This window comes from Mastigoproctus giganteus, chromosome 13 (assembly GCF_048544385.1).
Source record: "Mastigoproctus giganteus isolate SK-2022 chromosome 13, ASM4854438v1, whole genome shotgun sequence".
Lineage (NCBI taxonomy): Eukaryota > Metazoa > Arthropoda > Arachnida > Uropygi > Thelyphonidae > Mastigoproctus > Mastigoproctus giganteus.
The window spans coordinates 116594308-116619007 of NC_143587.1; the positions used below are offsets into that span (position 1 = coordinate 116594308).

Sequence of the window (24700 nt, forward strand, 5' to 3'; positions counted from 1 at the left end):
TTGTTCAATCGCTTAATATCGACAGAAGTACAATCAGGCTTATTGCAATAGTTTTTGTGACAAGTAACGCATTTAATTATGAAGTCATCATTCGTCAGATATATGCAGCAAGTAAGCGGCACGGCTGATACACTGAAATCTGTCATTCTGCAATGCAAACGGGAGCCGGAATTTCAGTAATTTCGTGGCAGGTAGTCTTTAGCACAACAAGATAGCACACTTCTGTCGTTCGATGACTAGCCGATGAAGTATGCAGGTGGGAGTGGGGGACAAAGGACAAGGTATTCTTGTATTGATTGCGACCTCCAGGGTTATCCCTATATACCGCTGTAGCATCTGTAGATTATTTATAGCTGGCAAGTGTGTGTAAGTATGTATATGTGTTGTGATGGTTGTTGTTTGCCGGCCCTGGAGTCTTAGCAGCCGGGAGGCAGGGAGCAAGCTACCTGCGTCCCGACTCCCGTACCTAGCCACGTGGAGGCGCTCCAGGAACTATCTAAATTACACTAAGTGGGATTCCAGCAAGTGGAATCCCGGTTATAATAAATAAGGAATAGGGAGGATAAAGCAGGAGAAAAGAAAGTAGAAGAAGAAAAGTGAGCAAAACACTCTCAGGAAAAAGAAGAAATAGGAAAGAGGAAAACACTAGTTGGAAAATCTAACAAGCGAGAGAGCTTGAAGAGGTAAAATTTTGAAGCCTGAAGGCTTGTAATTTTGAAAGAAAGATTCTCCTAGCCGATAAGGAAGCCCAACCTGCACCGACAAGGGGAAAAAGAAAAGTCTCAAGGAAAGAACATAGGTAATGTACAAGTGGCTATTAGATAGCCACTTAATTTATTCTTTTAAGTTAAATAATAAATACTTATGTCACCGATATGAAACATAGCAGTAAACATATTAACAAATTACACTGCATAAACAGAGAGTAAAATATACATATTTACAAAATAAGTAATTAAAATCTTAGCTGAAAAACTAGTCAACCAAGAAGTTAACAGAAATAGTCAATCAGAAGAAATGCCGAAACATATATACAAAACACAAAGAGACAAACAGAACTCGCCCAAGGCAAAGATATGCCAAAGGCAAAACCAATAAATATTGTACAAATAAATTAGTTAACCGAATCAAAAGCAATTCTAAATTTAAATCTAAGTATAACAAATCAAAATCAGAATAATAAGTTAAGTATTAAACAATAATTAATGAATATGCAGAGAAAATGTCTCTGCACAAGTAATCTAATCTATAAACATATGTACATAACCAGCAAGTGCGAAGCTGCTACCACAAGCTGCGAAAAACAAAACTTGTTTCAAATAACAAGACACGTAGAATTAACACTAATGCATAGGTAAGCACTTAAAAAAAAAAAAAAAAAAAAAAAAAAACTCAACCTGCAAGGCTGAACAAAATCCAAAACTATACATTTCCACTGCAACTGGCAGTAGAAAAGAAAATAATGGCAAGACTGGAGGAGGAGAACGACGCCTCCAACCAGTCAGCCAACAAAGCAATTGGATCTGAGAGGGCGGGGAGAGGTCCATCCCATCCCTCAGAACCAAAACCCATTTACAACTAAAAATGCTAGACCAAGAACTATATGGTACTAGCAAAAACCCAACTGATTGCAGCTGCAATCAGGCAGGAAAAAGAAAAATACAACAAATAATCGGAGGTATAATCCCAACTTTGTCACTGCTTGACCTTGTTCAGAGCTTAAGTGCCGTATTGCCTTCAGCAGAATATTGCTATGTTCGCTGCACTGAATCACTATAAACCGACCGTTCGTTTCAACTATTACCCGAAGTATGAATGCTTAAAATCAAGATTAAACATTACCTGTTCAGGATTCCATTAATAGACACTATATCCAGATTCCACTTCTCATAAGCTCTCTGTCAATATGCAGTTCATTTATGATCCTTTCAGGTTAACTTAGGTATTTGAGTATTTTTAGGAGCACATAATTCAGTAACTCACTGACCTGCGCCACCGAGCGGAAGAAGGTCATTAATATACAAGAGGAAAAGAGTGGGGGAAAGAACTGAACCTTGGGGGACACAGGCATTAGTGGAGAAGTTAGAAGACAGAGAGCCATCTACCATCACCCTCGGTGAGCAATCAGAGAGAAAACAACTGTGGTTATGTGATTTCCAATTACTAAAAACAGTTGGCAAACCATAAGATGGAAACTTGTTTAGAAGACCTTTATGCCAAACACGATCGAAAGCCTTTGAGATGTCAAGAGCAACTACTTGTGTTTCACCGAACTAATCTGTTCCACTGGAGTCCCACTCAACCGGGGAACCCGGGTAATAGGGAGTTCCTGACTTTTTATTCTTCATGCTCAGTTTCCTGACTCTTTTGTTCTTCATGGTCAAATTCGCTGAATGATTCATTGGCAGCCTCTTCAGGGACTTCCTTCGTTGTTGGAACGTCTGTAGCAGACCTTCTTAAATAATAAATAAATTTCTGTTTATACTCCGGGACGACTAAAAGGTCAGATGAGTTCACAAGATAGATAGAATACAAGAAACAGCACCGTATTTAGCAGTCACGGGCTTGAACCCCAGTCACTCAAGGCACGTGTACTTATGCACCCGCGCGCCTCTACCCATCTATTTCTTCTTGGCCTTGGTCTTTGTAGGTTTATTCGTAACTTCCACAGTTGTCGGGGCCTCACTCCTTAAGCGGATTGGGTGATCCGCCTGTCTCTTAACTATCAGTTCAACTTCAGCGTCGCTCATCTTGTTTTAGTGGGTATCTGAATTAACGAGAGGAATACGGATAATCGATTATCTACTCGTAGTAATTGAAGCAGAGCTCATTGTAATTGCCAAAAAACCACAAGTAAGTGGTCAAATAGGGGCTGAACAACTAATTTGGCGATTTTTTTGCAGGCTGACTTCAATGTTTTAGAAAAATATATTTACATACACTGAAAATATATTATCAAGTGGGGTAAATTTGTAAGCTCTGGAAATAGATTACTTTATTGTATACGTGAGCAATCCCACTCAGCTTGCCCTTCTTAAGTTCGAACAAGTACACAGTAAACACGGTGCACTGTTAACTACTTTCTCTTTCCTAAGAAACAAAAGGGAGAGGGTTGGAGTCTTGTTACTCGAGGCAGGGATTAGCCTAATTGCGAGTACGTGAAGTAGGGTGGCCTTCGCTCTAAGTGCTATGATACACGTGCTTCCGATCATTATTGCTAAAGCATATAATTATGTCTATCTAAAATTATCAAAAAGTAAGTTTACCTCAAAAATTCTGGGCCGATAGTTGGAGCTTTTGTATAGATGACATCTTTAGCTTTCAGGATATCCGGTTGCATAATTGCACTTGAAATTAAAGTAAATGTAAGAGCACAAAATAAGAGCATTGCTAAATACGGTCGATCTGCCAACCCGCACTGGACCAGCGTGGCAGATTATGGTCCATTTCCCTCAGCATAAATTGTTGAAGAGGTTTCCATCCTGCAGTGGGTTGATAAAGGCTGCAGATTATTATAAGAGCACAAAATCACTAGACTAACACACTCTCCGCACATGCGCAGTCTGTAAGAAAGTGCGATAGTGGTCCGTTGCGATATTTTGTTCTGCGCACCAAGGTTGTATTCTGACGTGATGTGCGACATTGTCGCCCGTCTGTTTGCTTGCACAATTCTAGCCATCCTCCTCTGACCTCTCTCTCATCAACAAGTGATTTTCTTCCACAGGAGTGCCATTGAGAGGATGTTTTCTGTTCGTTGCACCATTCTTGATACACCCTTGAAACTGTGGTGCGTGAAAAGTTCAGAAGCACTGCCGTTTCAGAGATGCTTTGTCCAGCACGTCTTGCACCTACTACCATGCCACGTTCGAAGTCCGTTAGATCACTCCTTTTCCCCATTCTTGCTACGGTTTGTACGCTTAACTGATAGAAGAAAAGTTGTTCTGCTGCATTTATATCCACAACTGTGATTATGTGATTTGCAACGTTGCGGGACAAACCATTTGTGTACACAGTAGGGGTGTACCTAATAAAGTGGCAGCACAGTGTATATTCTGGTGCTAATATGTGACACTGTCTCTGACATTATTATTATTAGACATATGGTGCAAGGAAGCCTGAGGCTTATGCTGCACCAGCCAAAAATAAAAAATAAAAAATTCCCAAGTTACCCTGAAAGAGAGAGAGAGAGAGAGAGAGAAGTAGAGAGGAATCACCAAGAAAGAGAAGAATGATGATATCCAGCTCGTTACCTTAGGTGTGCCAAGCCCATACTCACCAGATGTGAGCCCCTGGACATCCCTAGATTCGTCGGTGATAGGGGCGTACCACGGGCCCGGAGCGGTGTTTTAATAAACTAACCGCTCAGAGTATATGCTCGCAACTAAAATGGCTCGCAAATTAAAAAACATCCTGTATGAACAAGACAAACACGTTGCTGTTATTAGTGAATGACAAGGAGTAACGCCTTTTGTAAACACCCATGATAACTCTCGTAAGGACTTTATCTTCATATCTTACATTATTTGAATTTGGTCAACTGACTTGAAATCTCGCCTCTCTTTAAGAAGAGGCACTGACGCCATATTCCATTTCTTAATTCAAACTTAATTAAATTTATGAAATTAATAACTCTTTCTAAAGAGAACATTACTGATATTCGTTTCCTTCAATCTTTTAACAGATGTGAGCAAAAATGAGCTGACCAAGCATTGAGCGAGTAAGTATCTTAACTTTTTATGGAAGTTACTCAAACGAAGCTTGTAGAATATGTATATTTTAATATTCGTTGGAAAAAGATTATATGCAGCACAAAATCACCTTAACCAGATGACAAGCCTTTAATTATAAGAAATGTGAAAACAAGTTAGATAGTATATACAGTGTGTTCCATTTCAGGCGAGTTCGATTTTTACTCGTATTTCTTAAATCAATTGAATTTTTTCATTTTATGTGATGAATAGGAGTGAAAAATAAATAACTAATTATCTTGTTTCCGATTAATTACTAATTAATTACATTATAATATGTAAAAGTAATTCTTTTCACACACACCTCAGTTTCTTGTATAATAATTTACCTATTTCATCTTGAAGTTTTAATAAAAATTGAAAAGCAACACGTATCTCAGGGATCTTCGTGTAGTGGAATATTTCCGACCAGGGCAAGCACGTGTTGAGTATCGTGACTGCACGTTCAGTGGACAACTGCAGATATAGAATACTGCATATTGCATTCCAGTCATAATATTCCACAAACACATACCGAGTTGCGGATTAGAATAGAGCAGAGGTTCTCAGAGTGTGGGGCACGCCTCCCCCGGGGACCCTTTTTTTTTTTTTTTTTTTTTTTTTAGGGTTGCGGTTGCTGTTTTTATGAAGCATTAGCACTGTTTTTAACGAAATATGGACAGACCATCCCACTAATCCAGTTATGGACGTTTTTTATTTATTTATTTCTATTATTCGTATTTTATTTCTTTGAGATTAAATGAATGGAAGTACAGTGTAATTCATAAAAGTATGTATATTATTCATAGTTAACTTTAGGTTAAAGCTGTTTATTTTCACTTGATCTGAAACTTGGAGGCGCGTAAAATTTATGAAAAATTTTAAGGGGGGCTTAAAGTTTGGGAACCATTAGAATAGAGAGAATAACATCACAATGATCAAAGATACGATATTTTAATATTTTTAAATTCATATTCATGAGGAATCTGTATTTTTCGTACGATACACATTCTCCGGATATTTTTGCTGTAAATTACTTTGGGTTTTGAAACCTGTCAGAAAAACTCGAATGTTTACAAAAGTTTCATAAAGTGCGGTACTGGAAACGAATTTATGAAAGCACATAAAAATGTTCTTGTTTATACTCCGGTACGACCACCAGGTCGTACCACACCACGCTCCTGACCACTCGGCTACGTCATGTCAACTGCTTATGCACGTATAATTATGTGCGATTCTTACACTAAGTTCCAGTGACATGCATTCAGTGGAGACTAGCACATTACACAATCGCAAACCTCAAATACCTTTTCATAAAGGCACAGCCACAGGCTATAAAGAAATGAAAAATTTTATGACACTGAGACTCTGTCTCTCTTTCGTGTACATATTATGTCTTTTTAATCTTTAGAATTTGTATTTGTTCCTGGGATTGCCTAATTTTCTAGAAGCGATTTTAAATTTCCAGTTTTAGTGAAAAACAATTCCCATAATGTAAACCCTTTGTCATGGAAAGAGTATAGTATTAGATAATTAGTGTAATACTATTTGACAGTTTAACTTGGTCCCTGCGTTAATTCTGAACCCCTTAAAATCATCTACCTACAGTGGTGTTTCCCAGCATACGAAACTGACGTACCAGATTGCTCCACACGCAAACCGGTTTCTTTTCTGTTCCTCTGTGAGTTTCTCTTGGAGTCTTTAGGCATTGTACTTGCCAGCACAATATACTATCTGAATGCTGCCTTAACCGTTGGATGTTGAAGTGACAGAAATTATAATTATTGTGACAATGGGCAGAAAAACAACAAGACTAGATATGAATGTCCCGAGAATTTACAGGTGAGCCAATATAGACTTTCTTTGGAACGCAGAAATGAAGCCGACCTAGTTCATTTTTAAACCAGAATTTTGACCTCTTTTTTTTTTTTTTTTTTTCCCTTAGTTTACTTAGTATTGCAGCTTGTGAAATTATAATTCAAAATTATTCTGTTTTGCGCTGTTATTTTCATTGTTATTAAAGTTTTGCATCTTTTAATTAAAAATGTCAGTTTCGTTGTGCCCTTTTCCAATCCTAAAAAGTATTAATTAAATTTCAGTTAATTCTGTGTGGCAAAGAACTGAACTGAAACTTAAATAGAGAGCGAGGAGGACAAATCCCAGCGAAGCCTTAAGACAAAGATGCACATACTGAGTCTGAAATGCCAATTGGTTGAACTGGCGAGGATATGTGACATCTCTGCAATGCGGCATTACCACAGCATTTCCCAAACTTTTATTCTTTTACACCCTCTAAATTCAATAAGTATTTTCCGTACTGTGCTCCTGGTTTTTTACAGATATTGTACGTATAAATTTTATAGTGTGAAAAATACTATCACTGCATTTTGAACGAAATCTGCAGTTTTGCAATGCCCAATCAGCCCATCTGAAATCATTAATTTAAAATCAATTTTTTTTTTTTTTTTTGAAATTTATCATCATTAAAAATGTGAAGTATAGTTTTAGATGTAAAGTATTATTTTCTCCGATTTCTTTTATTTTAGTCTAATAGTTCGACCCACCAGAGAGAAGGCGGCCCACAATGTTGATAAACGTTGCGTTACTGCAATTATAACAACCAAACTGCGATTTCCAGAACGTTTCTTCTGAATCTAATAACGAAAATTACGAAGAGAGCATTACGATTTAGATGGCCACTTTGCATGAATACCTATTGTTTGTTGGTGGTAATAATAGTAATATAACCAGGGCCGCTGATGCGTGTGCGCAGGTTGTGTACCACACAAAACCTCCTAAGCAAGGTGGGCACTTGCTGTTTCATAGCTTTCAAAATTTAGTATTAGCATAGGATCACATGATGCAAGAAAGCAAGCTTATATAGCATCAGCAAAAAAAAAACCTTATTTCACCCATCCACTCGCTCCAAATGTTTGTCACGTTCTGCCTTGAATCTATTTAAGCTATCAACCTCTACAACGACAGATGGAAGTTTGTTCCAGCAATAAAATTAAAAACGATTAATGATTATTCCCGTTTTGTTTGTGTTGTATTGTATAAACATTACTAAAAAGCTACGAACCCATTACATTATCACCTAACATTTGTTTTCAGCCGTAAATTATAAGAAACAGAATGATAAATATTCTAAAGTTAATACAAATACTTGTTTTTTATGTGTTCATTGGTCCTTACAAAATATACTGAAATAACTGTCTAAAACGAATTTGTAGGGGGTTGGAGGGGGGGGGGGGAATTAAAGCACTGATATGACTTTGCACAAAGGCGCCTCATAGGCATGCGCATTTCTGAATATAACAATATTTTGAGCCATTTTGGCTAGTACGTTCCTGAGTTTGAATTTCAAATATCAATAATTGTATTGAAAGGGATGTAAATACCAGCATTATAGTGACAGTCACGATACCAAATTACTAGTAAAATAGTTATGTCACTTATTACCTTTTGTTGCTGAAAGGCGTAATGGATCAGTGAACAGATTTTATCCATTTAATACCCAATTCTTGGAAATGCAGGACAGGGGAGAGAAAGGATATTTCATCAATTTCAAATTACAAGCGACCTACTAAAGAGCACAAAGATTACATATAAATTTCTAGGGCAATACTCGGCACTCTCCAGCGTCAGTCGTTGTTGCCACACATACTGACGAGAACGTGATACATATCTGGCGGAGTGCAATTGGCAGGGGTATACCAGGGATTTAATTTTGCCATTGTCATTCATCCTAATTGAGCCAATATTCTACTTGTAGGATTGCTAAGTGTCCGATCGATTTTACTCGGTATTTAAGCTTACTGCCTGGTAAACAAATCGGACAAATTCCCTCGCTGGTTTGAAGTGGATATAATCATCATCCTCCTTACACCAGGTTAAAGAGACCTCGGTTCGAATTCCGTCAAAAATGCAAGAAATTTTTTATAAGTTGTTTTTTTTTTTTTTTTTTTGCGCAACATTGCTGAGTTAGTTGGTCTCAGGAGAGAATGGCATGGATTTTTCATCGGTTTGGCAGCAAACAGGAAAATTGATCACAGAATACACCCAATCCGTAGACGCAATATACTTGCGCCTTAGTTGCTTTGGCGCATAACACATATACGCACCAGTGTTGCCATTTTAGCGGTTTTCCCGCTAGATTTAGCGGAATTGCTTCAGGTTTAGCGGAAAAAAATATGAAATAGCGGATAGCGGATTTTTTAGCGGGAAGAGTATAAATGTTTAGCATTTTATATAATTTGGCAATCCAAATTACAATTTTATGTAATTTGGCAATGTAACATTTAAATTAAGAAATATTCATTTAAGAAATATTAAATTAATTGTTCAATTGATTATTTAATTAATAATAAAAATAATTCATAATTGAAATAGTAGGGATATCATATTTCATAGTTTTTTTTTTTATAAAGCGAAGAATCGGTTTTATATTATTCTGGACTTCCCTGAGGAGAACCCCAACAATTTTACGTAGTTACGCTCGCGGTCAAACGACCTGATCATTGGGTCATAGCTTTAAATTGTTGGATCAAATCTAAAAATGTGGAAAAAATTCTAATGACGCCTTTTTTTGAAACCGCGAAGGAATGGCATTGGATAATTTTTCTTCGTCGTATTTGTTTGGCTTCCAAGAAATGCGATCCGAATTACCGACATCTCTTTCAACGTTTCTAATAACCACAGAGCAATAAGTAATAAGAGTAATAAGTAATAATTATTTCTAATAACCACAGTGTAATAATATCTTAGTATAGTCAGTCCTCGTATAGCACGATAGTTGTATTCCTAGAAACCCTCGTGCAATATAAACAACAGCCCCTATGGGAAAAATTGGGTTAGGTGCCGACCACCCAAGATTGAACACACATTTGTAACCAAAACATTACCAAACACAATAAATAATCGTAATAAAATACTTACGTATTTTATTACGATTATTACGTATTTTTTTATTACGTAAAGGTCGTAATAAAATACTGCTAATGCTTTTGCTTCTATCGTAAGCAAACTTGTTTTTTGTTTGATTTTCTATCCAAACAGATGACAGCCGTTCCATCTCTTCCAATTCTTTGTGTCTTAATCTAATAGATTTTAATTACACTTTTAGTTGTTCCTGCTATCAAAGTTGTTTTTATTTTCTCCGCATTCTTTGTAATTCTCGGCGTTGCCTCATTTAGGTCTGTAGCACGTGCAATATCACATGGTCTTTCATTTCGCTCAAAGCGTTTCACGATTTCATATTTTTTTCTCTATCGATAGAGGCGGACTGGCCATAAACCTTACCTTACGGGATGGCGGACAAAAACAAAACGAAATATACCCAAAATTTTCGGAAGGAATGGTTAGCTTTTCCACAATTCAAAGACTGGTTAATAGAGATTCCAGGACATCCAACTAGAGCAAGATGTAAATATTGCAAGTCTGATTTTACTACTAAAATTTCAGACATTAAAAGTCATTTAAAAATTTTCAAACCTATTAAGTCAGCAGAACCATTTTCACCTAATAGATCAGGCAACCAATCTAAATTAAATTTTCCACCAAGAATTTACAAACAGCGGAAGCTGAAGCAAAGTTAAGTTTGTTTGTTTGTGCTCACTCGTAAATACTGGCAATAGACCACCTTGGTGAATTATGTAAGAATGCATTCCAAGATCAAACAGCCAAAACTTTAAAAATTCATCGAACAAAATGCAGCGGCATTATAAAATATATCCTACACCCCCACTTTCAGAAAGATTTATTGAAGTCAGTGCTCAATATATACAAACTATAGTTTGAAAAGCCATTGAGCTTTTCAAACTATAGTTTGTTACTAGATGAATCAAACGATATTAGTGTAACAAAACTATTAGGTATTGCAATTGTGTATTATGATGAGCAATTCGATAAAAGAGTTTCTACATTCTTAGCTCTTGTAGAATTAGATAAGTGTAACGCTGAAAATATTTCAAATTCAATTAAAATAACGCTGGGAAATTTTAAACTTACTTTAAATAATCTTGTGGGCATTGGGACAGATAATGCTAGCGTTATGAGTGGAGTTAATAACAGCGTTTATACACATTTGAAGTCCGATGTACCGAACTTGATATTAATTAAATGCGTATGTCATTCTTTGCAATTAGCAGTATCTCATGCAACCCGCGAAACATTCCCTAGAAGTCTAGAATTCATGATAGCTGAAACTTATAATTGGTTTAGTAAATCCACCAGCCGACAAAATCAATTCAAATATTTATACAGTGCCATAAACGATGGTGCAGATCCGAAAAAAGATAGTTCATTCGTGTCAAACAAGGTGGTTATCCATTGAAGTTGCTATAACAAGAATTTTAGAACAGTATATTGAATTAAAAGCCCATTTTGAAATAACTCGTTTGACTGACAAATGTTATACTGCAGAACTTCTTTATTCAATGTTTAAAGATGAAAGTAATTTAGCGTATCTTTTATTTTTAAAACCTATCTTATCTGAAGTACAAAGAGTAAACAAATCTTTTGAATCAAATACTGCCGATCCTACATTATTACTACATGATTTAAACACGCTATTGTCGATGATTGCCATTTTTACCAAATACACATATTGAAAGGATAGAAGAGGACATTAATAATTATTTAGACCCTAAGCCATACCAATTTGAAAGAAAAATAAATGAATTAATAATGAATAAACTTATCACAACAACAGATGAAATGGCAATAAGAGAGAGATGCCGTAATTTCTTGATTGGTTTGTATCAACAATTAAAACAACGCCTTCTAGACAACATAAAAGAATTAGAAAAAATATCATTAATCTCAGTTAACAATATATTAAAGAAAAAGTTTCTGTTAAATTTATTACAAAAACTTAAAATTGTCTGAAGTAGAAATTGAAAAAATGGAGCAACAGTATATAAACATTACTCTCGTTAAATGGGAAAACTTCAACAATACAATGAAGTTTTGAAATATCGATATGCAAGCGGTGAAAATCCATTTAAAGAAATTAGCGAATTTGCATTGGGTATTTTAATTTTGCCATTATCCAATGCAGATGTGGAAAGAATATTCAGCAACTTAAATCTAGTAAAAAACAAAACACGCAACAGAATGAGTGTTGGCATGGTTAATGCAATCTTATCAGTACGATACGGGCTCAAAAGAGTTGAAAAGTGTTGTAAAAATTATGTTTTACCTGAAGAAGTGCTTCGCAAAATAGGTACACAAGAAGCATATGATGAGGCGGTATTGAATTTCGAAATTAATTTAGATTTTTAGATATTGATTTTATATTAAAAACAGAAAAATAAATAACTATTTATATGTACTATTTGTTTGTTTGTTTTTATTCACTACAAAGTACAAACAAATGAAAATTTAAAAAATTTGGCGGGTCAAGTGCTAAAAATAGCGGATTTTGAGTTATGCGGCTAGCGGGAAATATTATTAAGAGTTGGCAACACTGATACGCACGCACGCATATTTACGGACAAGTAAATAAATGTCCGTGTGCATTTTCTAATTAAATTTTATTATTTTATAAATTTGCTAGTTTAATTTTAGTTACATTCAGTATTCAGGTTGCTTTCTCGAGTCCTAATAAACTTTTCGGCTACGTGCTAATTAAACCAGTAGTGCAGCCGGGGGGGGGGGATTAAGGGTGCATTTGTGCCTCCCAAGAAATTCATATATTTTACTATTATCAGTTCAGATTATTACAAATAGACTACTTTTAGTCTGATTGCTATTTAGATACTATTAACTTCTGTTTTATTAAAATTAACTTCTGTTTTAATTTAGAAAACTTCGTTTTCTAAATTAAAACAGAAGTTAATTTTTTGTATGGACAATAATTGCTGAATTAATACAGCAGACATAACCCCCCCCCCCCAAATATGAGTTTGAATTTCTGGTTGCGCTCCTAATTACGTGGAACTATTCATTGAACGTAATTCAGTTTGGCGTTGAATCTGTACGAAGTAATTCTGTGTCTTCTGTTTTTATTAGCATTAGCCATATAGTGCAAGGAAGCCATGGGCTTTTGCTGCACCAGCCAAACATAAGTAAAAAAAAAAAAAAAAAAGAATAATAAGATAAGAAAATAAACAAATAATGCATTTCTCTCTTCACGTAGGTAAATATCCAGGAGACCTTTGTTTTTCTTCAAACTGTCAACCTCAACCACCTACGGATAAAACTTGTTTCAGTAATCAAAAACTCCCTGACTAAAAGAAAACTACAATTTAGTTTAAACCTTTTCCCTTGTAATTTGAATTTATGGTCCCTTATTAACAATTTTTTTTTTTAAAGAAAGAAATATAAAAGCTGCATAATTAAATTTAAATTATATGTCATAGATTATTTCAGTCCAATGGAAAACTTATTATTATTATTATTTATTTATTTTTTTATTTTTTTTCCCGCCAAAACGTTTCTCGTGTGTCTGGTATGTTTACAGAAACCATCCAGCAAGCCGAAAATTCATAACACAGTTTTTGGCCAGGCTTAGATTATTTGGTTCATGGTCTGTAATAAGATTACATAAAGACCGCGATTGATTTGGTCCGCAGTTTACGTCTTCTGAATCGAATAAGCTTGAAGTACAGTATAACGCGACGAGTACATTTTCTAATTTGTTAGTCAGTGTTCACAGTAATTGTTAGTATGTTGTCATTAGCATCGATGAAATCAGTATTTTTTGTTGTATTCCCACGTACTATCAGAGGAGTTCACAAGATATAAGAATGTTACTGTGTTTTTTGATATCACTTGGAGTCGAACACTTGCCATGAGTACTTGTACATTCAATTTACAACTCTGCTACGGATTACTCTGTCATTATTTATGCAAGAGCGAATCAAACATAGACCCACCCATGGAGGGGAGGCTAAGCCCCCGAAGAACATTGTTTTATTTTATATAATTGTACTATCATGTGTTTGAAATGTGGAACATACAAGTCACCCCCACCCAAACAAAATTTTTGGGCGCGCCACTGGAGGCAAACAAACACGAAATTTCGATTGTCTAAATTTAAATTGCGCGCTCCCATGGGTGTGGTGTAATTTAAGCGTAACGATGCGTCCAAACTACAGTGTTACAGTGGATGGATTCTTTCCGGTAATAATTCATCGGCGTATGGAAAAAAAGTGTACTCGACAACTGTATATCACTTCAAGGAATGTACAAATGGGGAAATGGTTTGCGTCAAAGAAGAAAAACATGTCTTCCCAAGGCTAAAGAAATTTACAAAAAATTACTAGGAAGATTAGCCCCTTCGATATCCCCAGGCTGCTGCTGTGCTCATGTGTGGAGGTGAAACACTAAATTGATTGTGTTATACAATTATCTGACGTTCCAAATTCAAACACATTATTAGCTGGCATTGGTGAAATTTATGAACCAATCAGTGTTTTTTTTTTTTTTTTTTTGGGGGGGGGGGAATAGCAAGAAATAGTTTAAAATGGAAAACTACACTTTCATTCTTGATTCTAACGCTATATTAAAAGTAAGATTAAAGAACAACGTTAGAAACAACCAGGGGCATATTTAGGGGTGGGCAGAGAGGGCATATCCCCCCTTGATGAAAAATTTGAAATTAAAGAAAAAGAACGCAGGAGGCGTTCAAAAAAAAAAAAAAAAACCTGAAAAGCCTGGTCGCTATTTCCCTCCCCCTTCCGATGATACCTGGATACGCCACTGGAAACAAGTCTTTTTATCCAAAAAGAATTCCCAACCAGCGTGCAGGATGGTTATCGAAGCTGACGAAAAGCGAAGCGGAAACCAAAACTCTGTCGAAAGTTACTCGAGCAACGGCCGTTTTTTGATGAAAATTGGTAGTATCGTAATGTGCTATGAAAAAAAAAAAATTTTATGGATAAATTTTTCCAATTAAAATAATTAATAGTGGAAATCGAAAGTGCTGCAAGAATACTGAAATTCACTGTTGTAATTCTAACAGATACCAAAATACAGTAATTATATTTATTTACCGTTGTATTATAGAAATAACGTGGTTGTAGAACTATGCACGAGCAGCGCGCTTTGCTTACAGTTTGGTAGCTTTACTTAACTGCTTGCATAAAAAAAATCATAGTTTGACTTTATGAAATGTATCTGCATTCATTTTCTGTTCTTACTTCACTAACGCATTTACTTAAATTTTTGTCAAGCAGCGACCTTGAGTCACCTAGTTTTAAGATGATATTCGCGCAGCTCGCTTTGAGTAGCTTGTGATGGAAAAAAAAAAAAAATCGAGCTAACGCGTGGTGCACTCAACACATAAATAAGGTTTTTAATTGCTATTTTCTCTAATGCTAATGAAGGCAGCTAAGGAATACTAAAATTCACATTGACATCGCTATATTTATTTATTTTATTTTATTTATTTACATCTTTTTTTGTGTGTATGTGTGTGTACGAAATACTCGACTGCTGCATTTCGTACACCACAAAGCTGGAAAATCTCTGAGATTTTTAAGGTGAATTCTCAAAGCTGATCTCCACTCAGAGGACCAAAGGACGCTATCAATTAATTTTGCGTTGTCGCCGTTGTTTAAGAGTTATTTGAAAGAAATACCTGAACATTTGATTGACCGAATCACTTTGTTACACCGCAGTGCGCGCCCCACAATACTCAACACACTACTGCTGCAATACAGAAACTCATCAGGAAGTGGTTAAGCATCGTCCTTACAGTAGAATTTTGTCGCCTTGCAATTTTAATGTTTTGGACGACTGAAAATTAAATAAATTTTCTGTTTATACTCCGGGACGACCAAACGGGCAGAGGAGTTCACAAGATAGAGAGAATACAGTATAAGAAACGGCACCGTATTTAGTAATCACGGGCTAGAACACCGGTCATTCAAGGCACGTGAACTTATGCACCCGCGGCCTGACCATTCGGCTACTGCGGCCGTAGCAGTCATACAGTATTTGGGTTAAGGTACTAATGGAAAAGGCAATTCATGAGGTATGTTTACAACATATCCTCGTGAATTGCTTTTCAGGAGGATATGAATTGCAATTTGTGAGGATGTGAGCGGGGCTGCCCCTTCCTATTTCATGGTTAAGAAGTGGGCAGCAGAATTTAAACAAGTGGTAGAGAACCTGGAAGTGAACCTTGCTATAGAAGACCTGCAACATCCATCACTCCAGAAATTTTGAAAGTGTGCATTATCTGGTGGTGAGTGACTGACGAGTGACAGCTCAGTACTTTGCCGGCATCTTGCGCAGCTCATCTGAATGTGTACCACAAAACAACACAGGTTCTCACTTTGAAAACGGCGTCAGCACGGTGGGTTCTAAAGTTGTTATAGTACATCAAAAATGCACAACGGTTGTCAAGTCAAATGAACATTGGCATTGTTTTAAAACAGGCCCAGAAAATTTCTTTGCAAGGTTTGTGACCATGGATGAGATGTGGGCCATCACTTTCATGATTACAGGACATCTATTTTTCACGTAGATGATGAAATGAAGGACGCAGTCCGTCAATTTTGCATTACCGCCATTGATTGGAAATTATTTGAAAGAAAAGGTGCACGGCCGTAAATCTAGGCCTTCAACCATTGTTAAAACAATCATTACTGAGGAATTTTCTTTAATTGCTTGCTAACGACAAAATTATATTCTAATGCAGGGATGAGTAGCCTTTTTAAATGGCGGACCAAATATTCTGAGGTACATACACGCGGGCCATTTTTTTTTTTATGTTTTCCACGATTTATAGGATTACTTTCTTTTAGGATTATTAAAATGTATAATGAAAAAAAAATTGTCATAAACAATCTTGTTATTTATTGTAATGTTTACACATACTCGTACATATAATTAATTTTATTAATAACAAAACGAAACACAAAATAAAATTACAGAAATACAATTATAAAAAAATGAAATCGAAAATTATTATAATATTAAAGATTTTATAGAACCTTAATAATCTTAGATTTTCAATTATGAATTGCAATAGGGTTTCAGTGTACAAATGTATATACCTTCAGAAAAATTAAAAGGTAAATCCTGTCCAAATTATTTACTTTTATCTGTCGATTATTCATTGATATTTGCCGTTGAAATGCACGATACACTTGCAATGCAATCACATTCTGCACAGCCAAGAGTCCAGGAACCACTACTGACTGCGTGCAAATCTATGCCTGCTTACTAGCGTAGCCAGAAGCTGTTGTTATTATTATTTGGTTTTTAGGAGCATTAGCAACTAAGGCCATATTGCTCCGGGGATATGCGGTGGTCATTCCCTGACCTTTCCTCATCCTCCGTATTTGGTGGTCACGGGCAGTGGTGGACTGGGTCTAAAAATATTGGTTGCCAGGAGACAAAGGGGAGCCCACCCACAACTATTATATTTTCAAGCTACTAAAAGGCCATTAACATTGTCTAATGTTATTGCAGGGGGGGTCCCCTTGCCATCGAACCCTGGTCTAATCAAGAAGCGTGTGCTACGCACTGCTGCTCCTTCCCACCTAGCTACGGAGGCACCGGCACGTTTTGGTATAGTATAAAGGTTGTTTATACTCTCTCTACAAAATTGCAAAAGTCCTTTAGTGATTCAACTCTTACAGTATAAATAGAGAAATGATTGTAGATTACCCTAACCAGCATTTCTATATTGACTGGTAGCCCATCAAAACAGTATTATTTAAAACGTGTGCTGGACAACCAATTCCAATTAATTTATCATTAAGTTTTTCTTTTAGTTTAAAATACACATTATTTCTTCCAGCTCTTTTGTCACCACCGAAGTTAGTATTACAGTTAAAACATCACATATCATATTTGCAATTGTATGTGATTGCTCATTGGGTTGATTAATTATATCTAATAATTTACATTTAGTTCCACCGTTTTGATAGTCAAAGTACTGAATTAAAATTGGGAATATTTTCAGTGAACCATGATTGCTAGCATCTGTTGAAATGCTTATATATGGTATATTCTTTAAATCATTCATTACAAGATCAATTGTATGTGGTCCAAAAATATTATTTATGATTGCCTCAGCCTTAGTCCTGCCACACAACATTTTTTGAAAAATATGTGAATCAGGAAACATTCTTTTCATTAGCGGAATCCAACAGTCCAGCGAGCCGTATGATTGGTGATGCATTACTGTATGATATGCTGACACGCCTTCAGAAGCTCTGATGAGTTTAACATCCTTGTTAGGTACAATAAATTTTTCCAAAACATTTGAAGCCGATGTTTTTCAACTTATGTTTTTCAGTGTTCAGATGTTCTTTCAAATCAAGTTTTCCTTTATTTGCAACAGAAATAACACTATTGCAAATGATACAGATCACATCATGTTTAGTCTTGCTTTTCTTGAATGAAGGATGTTCTTGAAGCATTTCATTAGTTACTATGCACTTCCTTTTTCCCATATTTTTGCAGCAATACTGCATACCATACATCGCTTTCTTTTGAAAAACAGTAGCAACTACTTGCCAGGGACAAAAACATAAAACGATACTTTAATGTTATCGATGTTTTTTCTGCGATAGTGCGTACTGTGGCACTTTTCTGTTATAGCCACCGTAACTTCTGCGCTATCTATTGGCGGCCGCGTAAGCTATAATACTCTCCATTGACGTAGATATGACAGCACGTGTGGTCTGTGATATTTAATGAAAACCCGACGATAGCGCAGCAGTCACGGTGGATATAACAGAAAAGTACCCGTACTGTATGTACAGTACCATAATTTGTTTGGGTATCACTCACATTCTTATAAGTGATGCTTAAATGAATACAGAGGGTGTAAAAATTTAAAGTGAATGTAAATCTCGAGTTGTAAATAGAAAAACTAGGACAAACGAGATTGGTCGCGGAGGAACTCCGCGACCAAGAGGAACAAGTCCAATCGTCTGCGGAGCGATGGAGGTGGGAGATTTCAAGTCCTCGAATGTGCAGCCAGTAGCCAAGTATCGTAATGTGCACGACAAACGTTGACATGGAGATATCGGTTCCCTCATCAGTCTTTTATCTCAATATAAGGCGATACCATCTCTAGAAGCTTCATGAATGTCGCATGGTCCATTCGAAGATAGTTCTGGTAATCAGCTGGCGATGTCAACAGTAATTCATCCAAAAGATTATGATGCATGAATTTCGCTCTTTTTTTGAACCAGTCTTTCACCCAAAAATTCTTCTTCCGTTTTTCATTAGCACAAACGGAGGATAGAATTATAGCAGTACAAGCCTCTTCTTCGCTGTCCATAAATGTTTACTAATACCGTTTGGTACCGTTTTCTTTGATGGTCTAAGAATGACTATTTCGTGTATGTCATACATGTATGATGGTGTATGGACAATCAACATCAAACGTGATATGACCAAACACGAAGTATGTCATGTATGATCGTGTATGGGCCCCTTCAGATAGGAAAGATGCGGTCCAGACGTTGGGATGCATAAAACATGCGACTTCACACACACACAGACAGACCAGGGCCTGATTTAAACTTGTTTTGACCCTAAGCTATAACATGTAAGAGGCCCTTCTCTCTCTCTCTCTCTCTCTTACAGTTCACCTGTGGCAATATTAAAAAAATGATTTTTTTAAGATGGAGCGAGGCCCCTTGTAATGTGAGGCCCTGAACTGTAGCTTGTTTAGCTTATATGTAAATCCGGCCCTCATGCACACACACACACACACGGTTTTTAATACTGCTACTGATTTGTGCCCTACAAACACAGGAATTCTGATACAATCAACTAATCAACTGATGCAATCTAGTCAAAACTTCCGTTTTGACTAGGCGTCGTTGAGAACCAAATCCTCCGCTTCCAGTTTTACGCGATTTGATGATTGGAAGAATTTTCCACAGACTACCTTCTGGCTCCGTACATTTCAAACCTTGATTCTTCTCCACTACCCACATATTTCCGGTGCGCCGAGCGCCGTAGGACACGTTCATATCACGATACGACCTCTGGCCCTGCACTTTCGTGTCAAAACGTCGGTGCGTCGTCACAGTGGGCTGCAGGAGTATTCCTGTAAGAACCCCAAACTAAATGTATCCCCAACTCAACTTCCCCTAGCCCAGTGGTGTAGTCAGGGTAGGGTCAACAGGTACATTGTACCCAGAGCCGGATTTACATATAAGCTAAACAAGCTACAGCGTAGGGTCATCTTAATTTTTAAAAAATCCTTTTTTTTAATATTGTCACAGGTGAACAGTAAGAGAGCAGGGCCTCATACATGTTATAGCTTATGGCCTCAACAAGTTTAAATCCTGCCCTGATTGTACCCCTTGATGCCGAAATCTTGTATAATGGCGCTTTTTAGCATTAGGCAATTGACGCCTTTTTTTTTTTTTTTTGTGAATGTACCTGCTGACAAAATATCCTAGCTACGCTACTGCCTTAGCCGGATCCCAAAAATGCCCGTGAGCACTCTAACGCCACCCTACACGATGGGAAGTTGGAGTGCGAAGAGGCAGCGGTCTTAACTGATTGTTTGTTAAAATATCTTACTTTTGCAAATTTAAAAAAAAAACATATGACCATGTAAAGACATTGCTAGGAGCCGCTCTCAGGACCTTGGAAGGTGCTCGTGCAAGTTTGGGACCCTGAAGCTTAAACCTAATTGGCTTCACGGTAAATCCTCCTCTGGTCTTAGCTATGATTTTTACTAATGGGCCAGTGTTAAATATCAGATATTGCCTATATTCGCTGCATTCCTTTGAGAATGGAAATCGTTTCAGCTATCAACAGTTTCTTGCACAGCTTTTGCATTATCAGAGTTGGAATGCACTCTGGAACATCATCTGGGTGTGTGTTTTTATTTATTTATGTTAAACTATTACAACAGATCGTCAGAATTTGATTACAAAATTATTGATAGTTGAAACTACAGTATTTTGATTCGTTCTGAATGGAAAGCAATGGATTTTAGGTGTAATTTCCATCGTCTGGTACTGGTTCTGTCGTTAAAATTATTAAAATTATTTGTTAAAATTATTTTTAATTTTAAGGTGAGCATTGGTGATATCAGACTCGCTTACATTTCGAAATAATTAAAATAATTATTAGACTTATTTATTTCAACATTTCATCATTCCTGAAATTTTCATTGTTTTATTTAGTTAAAATTGTGCTTTTGGTTTGTAAGGTTTATCAAACTTATACAGGGTGTCTCAAAAATACACGACATAACTTCAGGAATGAGTTCTTCATATGTAGACAATAAAAATATTTTATATCAACATAGTTCGGAAATGCTTGGTTCCCGAGTTATTAACCGGAATGTCTTATCTCATCTCCCGCAGGTGATTTCCTTCATCACAAGGTACTGACAGAATCTGGTGGTTTCCCACCACTGGCAGAACATTACTCGCCCAGGGTAATCTGCTGGTGACAAGACCTGTACCCGTTGCAGATGGTAAAAATACAGTTGGTATTCTCGCAACATTCTCCAAATAGTCGAACGTTGAATAGCCAGTTGCATTGCTATTCTGCTTGTGCTGATTCCAGGAGTGGCACGCACAACATCCAAAATCTCCTCTTCTACTTCAGGAGTCGTAGATCTTGGTCGTCCTCTGTCGGCAGCACGAGGTATAAAGGTCCCATGTTCACAAAGGCGGCGATGGATACCTTCAAACGTTTTCCTGTATGGACATCTTCGTTCTGGGAACCTTTCGTGGTACAAACGACGAGCCTCCAGGGCATTGCCGTCCTCCAAAAACCGTACATAAAGTGCATATCCGCTTGCTCCTGATTTGAGTACGTGGTCGGAATGGAAAACCACTAGATTCTGTCAGTACCTTGTGATGAAGGAGATAAGACTTGCGGAAGATAAGACATCCCGGTTAATAAATCGGGAACCAAGCATTTCCGGAACTATGTTGATATAAAATAATTTTATTGTTCACATATGAGGAACTCTTTACTGAAGTTATGCCGTGTATTTTTGAGACGCCCTATATATCTGTACACAACACGTTTCGGATGCATTGTTCATAAACTGTTAGTACAACCAAGGTGAGACCTTGGTTGTATCTCATATGATGCTTTAATTTTAAATATAACTTGTTATAATTTTATTTCTTTTGCCTGTGGATATTCATTATCGAAAATTGCCTTAATATATCTGAAACGTTTTGTTACACCAATACAAGAAATAAGTACAATTTTCGCAAAATACGCAAGCTTAATATTTAGTAAACCTTATGCAGGATAAGAATAATACTTTAAAAAGGAGAAATCCCATAAATAAAATAAAGGCAAAAATCAAAATACCACTCTAGAATACGAGGATAATATAAACAAAAAAAAAAAGGCGTGTGTACCCTGTACGCGTGAAAGTTGTTTTATGTGAAAACATCTGTGACGAAAATCAAAACCGTTGTTTTTTTTTTTTTTTTGTTTTGTTTTTTTTTATGACAACGCCAAACACGAGAGGTACTAGAACCTATAGTACTGAGTACCGTGCTTGGGTTGCTGGTTGGGAAGACGAAAGAAGATATTTGTTGACATTAGACTTGAACTTCTGTAGACTGTAATTTTCAGGAAATACGTATGAAGGAAGGTTGTTCCAGAAAACGGCAGTTGAATGAACAAACGAGGTAGATGAAAAGTTGGTTCTGTGAGTTTGAAGTTGGACAGTAAATGGATATTGGATGGTGGCAGCACGTGTTCGGACTGTTTTGAAAGAGAGAGAGCGGGAATATAGAAGCCAATTCAGCAGAACAGTGCCCATTGAAGTATCTGTAGAAAAGGCAATGCAGCCGAAACAGTACGTCTATGAGACAGCGAGTGGAGAGACTCTGTTAGAGATGAGTCATCAATTATCCTAACTGCCCATTTCTGAATGGAATATAGAAGCCTGAGAGAGGTTTTGGGGACATCCCCCCAGATGTGGAAACAATATTTCATAATAGAGCGGATTTGCGATTTGTACAGAGTGAACAGCTGTTTGGAAGAAAAGTAACGCCGAGAGCGAAAGAGAGAACCAAGTTTTTTTAGATGCAGAGGAAGCAATATTTATAATGTGCTTGTGCCAAGAGAGATTAGAAGTCAAGGTAATCCCCAAAAGAGATATATCAACTTGCCTAGAAATCGGAGTCTCACCGAAGATAAGCATAGGAGTAGAAGAATCCTTTTTGCGAGATAAAAGACAAGACTGAGTTTTAGAAGGATTGAAATCAACTAAGTTGTCTTTTGCCCCACTGGAGAATTACCTGGAGATCGTCATTTAAGGAATTTGTAGATTATGTTCGAAAAGTTGAAGCTGTTTGAGCAGGGCAAGGTTTCTCGATCTGGAAAGTGCAATGTGCTATCATCGGCAAAACTATGGATAGGATTTCTAGTCAATGGAAGAAGGTCATTAATATACAAGAGGAAAAGAGTGTGGGAAAGAACTGAACCTTGGGGGACACCGGCATTAGTGGAGAAGTAAGAAGACAGAAAGCCATCTACCATCACTCCCAGTGAGCGATCAGGGAGAAAACTGGATAACCAATTACAAAAAACAGTTGGCAAACATAAGATGGAAGCTTGTTTAGAAGACCTTTATGCCAAACACGATCGAAAGACTTTGAGATGTCAAGGGCAGCTGCTTGTGATTTACAGAACTTTTCCATTGAATTTGTCCATAAATGGGTAAAATAAGCTAGAAAACACCAGTGGATCGACACTGACGGAATTCATACTGGCGATCGTTGATCAGACGGTGGTTTCTAGGCAGTTTAAGAGTTGGCGGCTAATTGATTTCTCCATTACTTTAGAAAGAGTAGACGTAATTGCAATGGGACGATAATTAGAATGGAGGGATTTGTCACCCTTTTTAGGAACTGGTTGAATGTGAGCAAACTCTTTGGAATAAGAAAGTGAAAAAAGGCAGCAAAGAACAGGAGTAAGTTCAGAAGCACAGGTTTTGAGAACAAGCGGAGAAATACCATCAGGACCTGGAGCTTTCTTAGCATCAAGATTTGTCAAAATCCTACTGAGAGAAGACCACAAGAGGCATTGAATGGAGCGCGATGGGAATGGCGCGAAATTTTCTACCAAGCTCATTAATACATCAGTTGGAAGAAAAACGGGATGCCAACAGGTTAGATTTATTCTTGGCTGAAGTGACAACAGAAACATCTGGTTTTGACAGAGGTGGGAGCAGAGAAGGGCAAAAATTGCGGCCAATAGCTTTGGCAAGAGACCAGAATGCTCGGTTACCATTAGGGCAAGGAGCGAGTTTTCTACTCTTAGCCTGTTGAAAATCTAGTTTGGACTGATTAATAACCGCTTTACAATTGTTGCGAGCTTTAATGTAGGCAGAAAATGAAATTGAAGAATTGGAAACAAGCCAATTACGATATGTAACATTCTTCTCTTGAACAGCCTTAGACCATTTATTGGAAAACCAAGGTTTAGATAAGGGACGAGATTTTAAAGTGGAGTGTGGAATAAAGGCGTCCATTCCTACAATAATAAGGTATAAGGTATAAGGTATGTTAGTGTCTAACGGCTCCTGGGATTTCTCCCATCTCCGCAGGTGTACATTGTATCGGGGCCAGAGATTTGAAGTGTGTGGGGGTCATGTGCTGTATATTGTGTTGTGCCCTTTGTTCCTCCGGTCTATTAGCCGCCGAGCCCCTAGTGGGACCCGACGTTACCACACCATGCCACGGGGAGGCTGACCGGGTGTACCACTGTAGCTAGAGTACTCTGGCGGGTCCTGCCACCTACTTTCCTGGGATTTCAGTGGCTAGGACCAGATTTGAGAATAAGATGATCGCTGTTTCTTGAGCAACGGTTGTAATTTTAACAGAGCGTAGGGTCTCAAGCGTTTAGGGCATAAGCCTCAAGCTATGAAGGAGTCTAGACTATGTATAAATATAGTGCAGAGCGTAGGGTTGTTCGCTGATAACTTGTTCTAGGGCCAAATAGGTCGGGCAGAAATTTTGATGTTTTTAGATTTAGACCTGTGGGGAATGCGTGTA

The 24700-nt window shown here is 37.1% G+C and overlaps 1 protein-coding gene across 1 annotated transcript in view; it reads left to right on the forward strand.

The window, feature by feature from the left end:
• LOC150076383 (diacylglycerol lipase-beta-like) overlaps window positions 1-24700 on the forward strand; it is a 281587-nt gene that overhangs the window by 83865 nt on the left and 173022 nt on the right. The window contains exon 3 of the mRNA XM_090387345.1: window positions 4682-4717. The gene's annotated coding sequence lies outside the window, so the exon portion shown is untranslated. The remainder of the gene's footprint in view (window positions 1-4681; window positions 4718-24700) is intronic.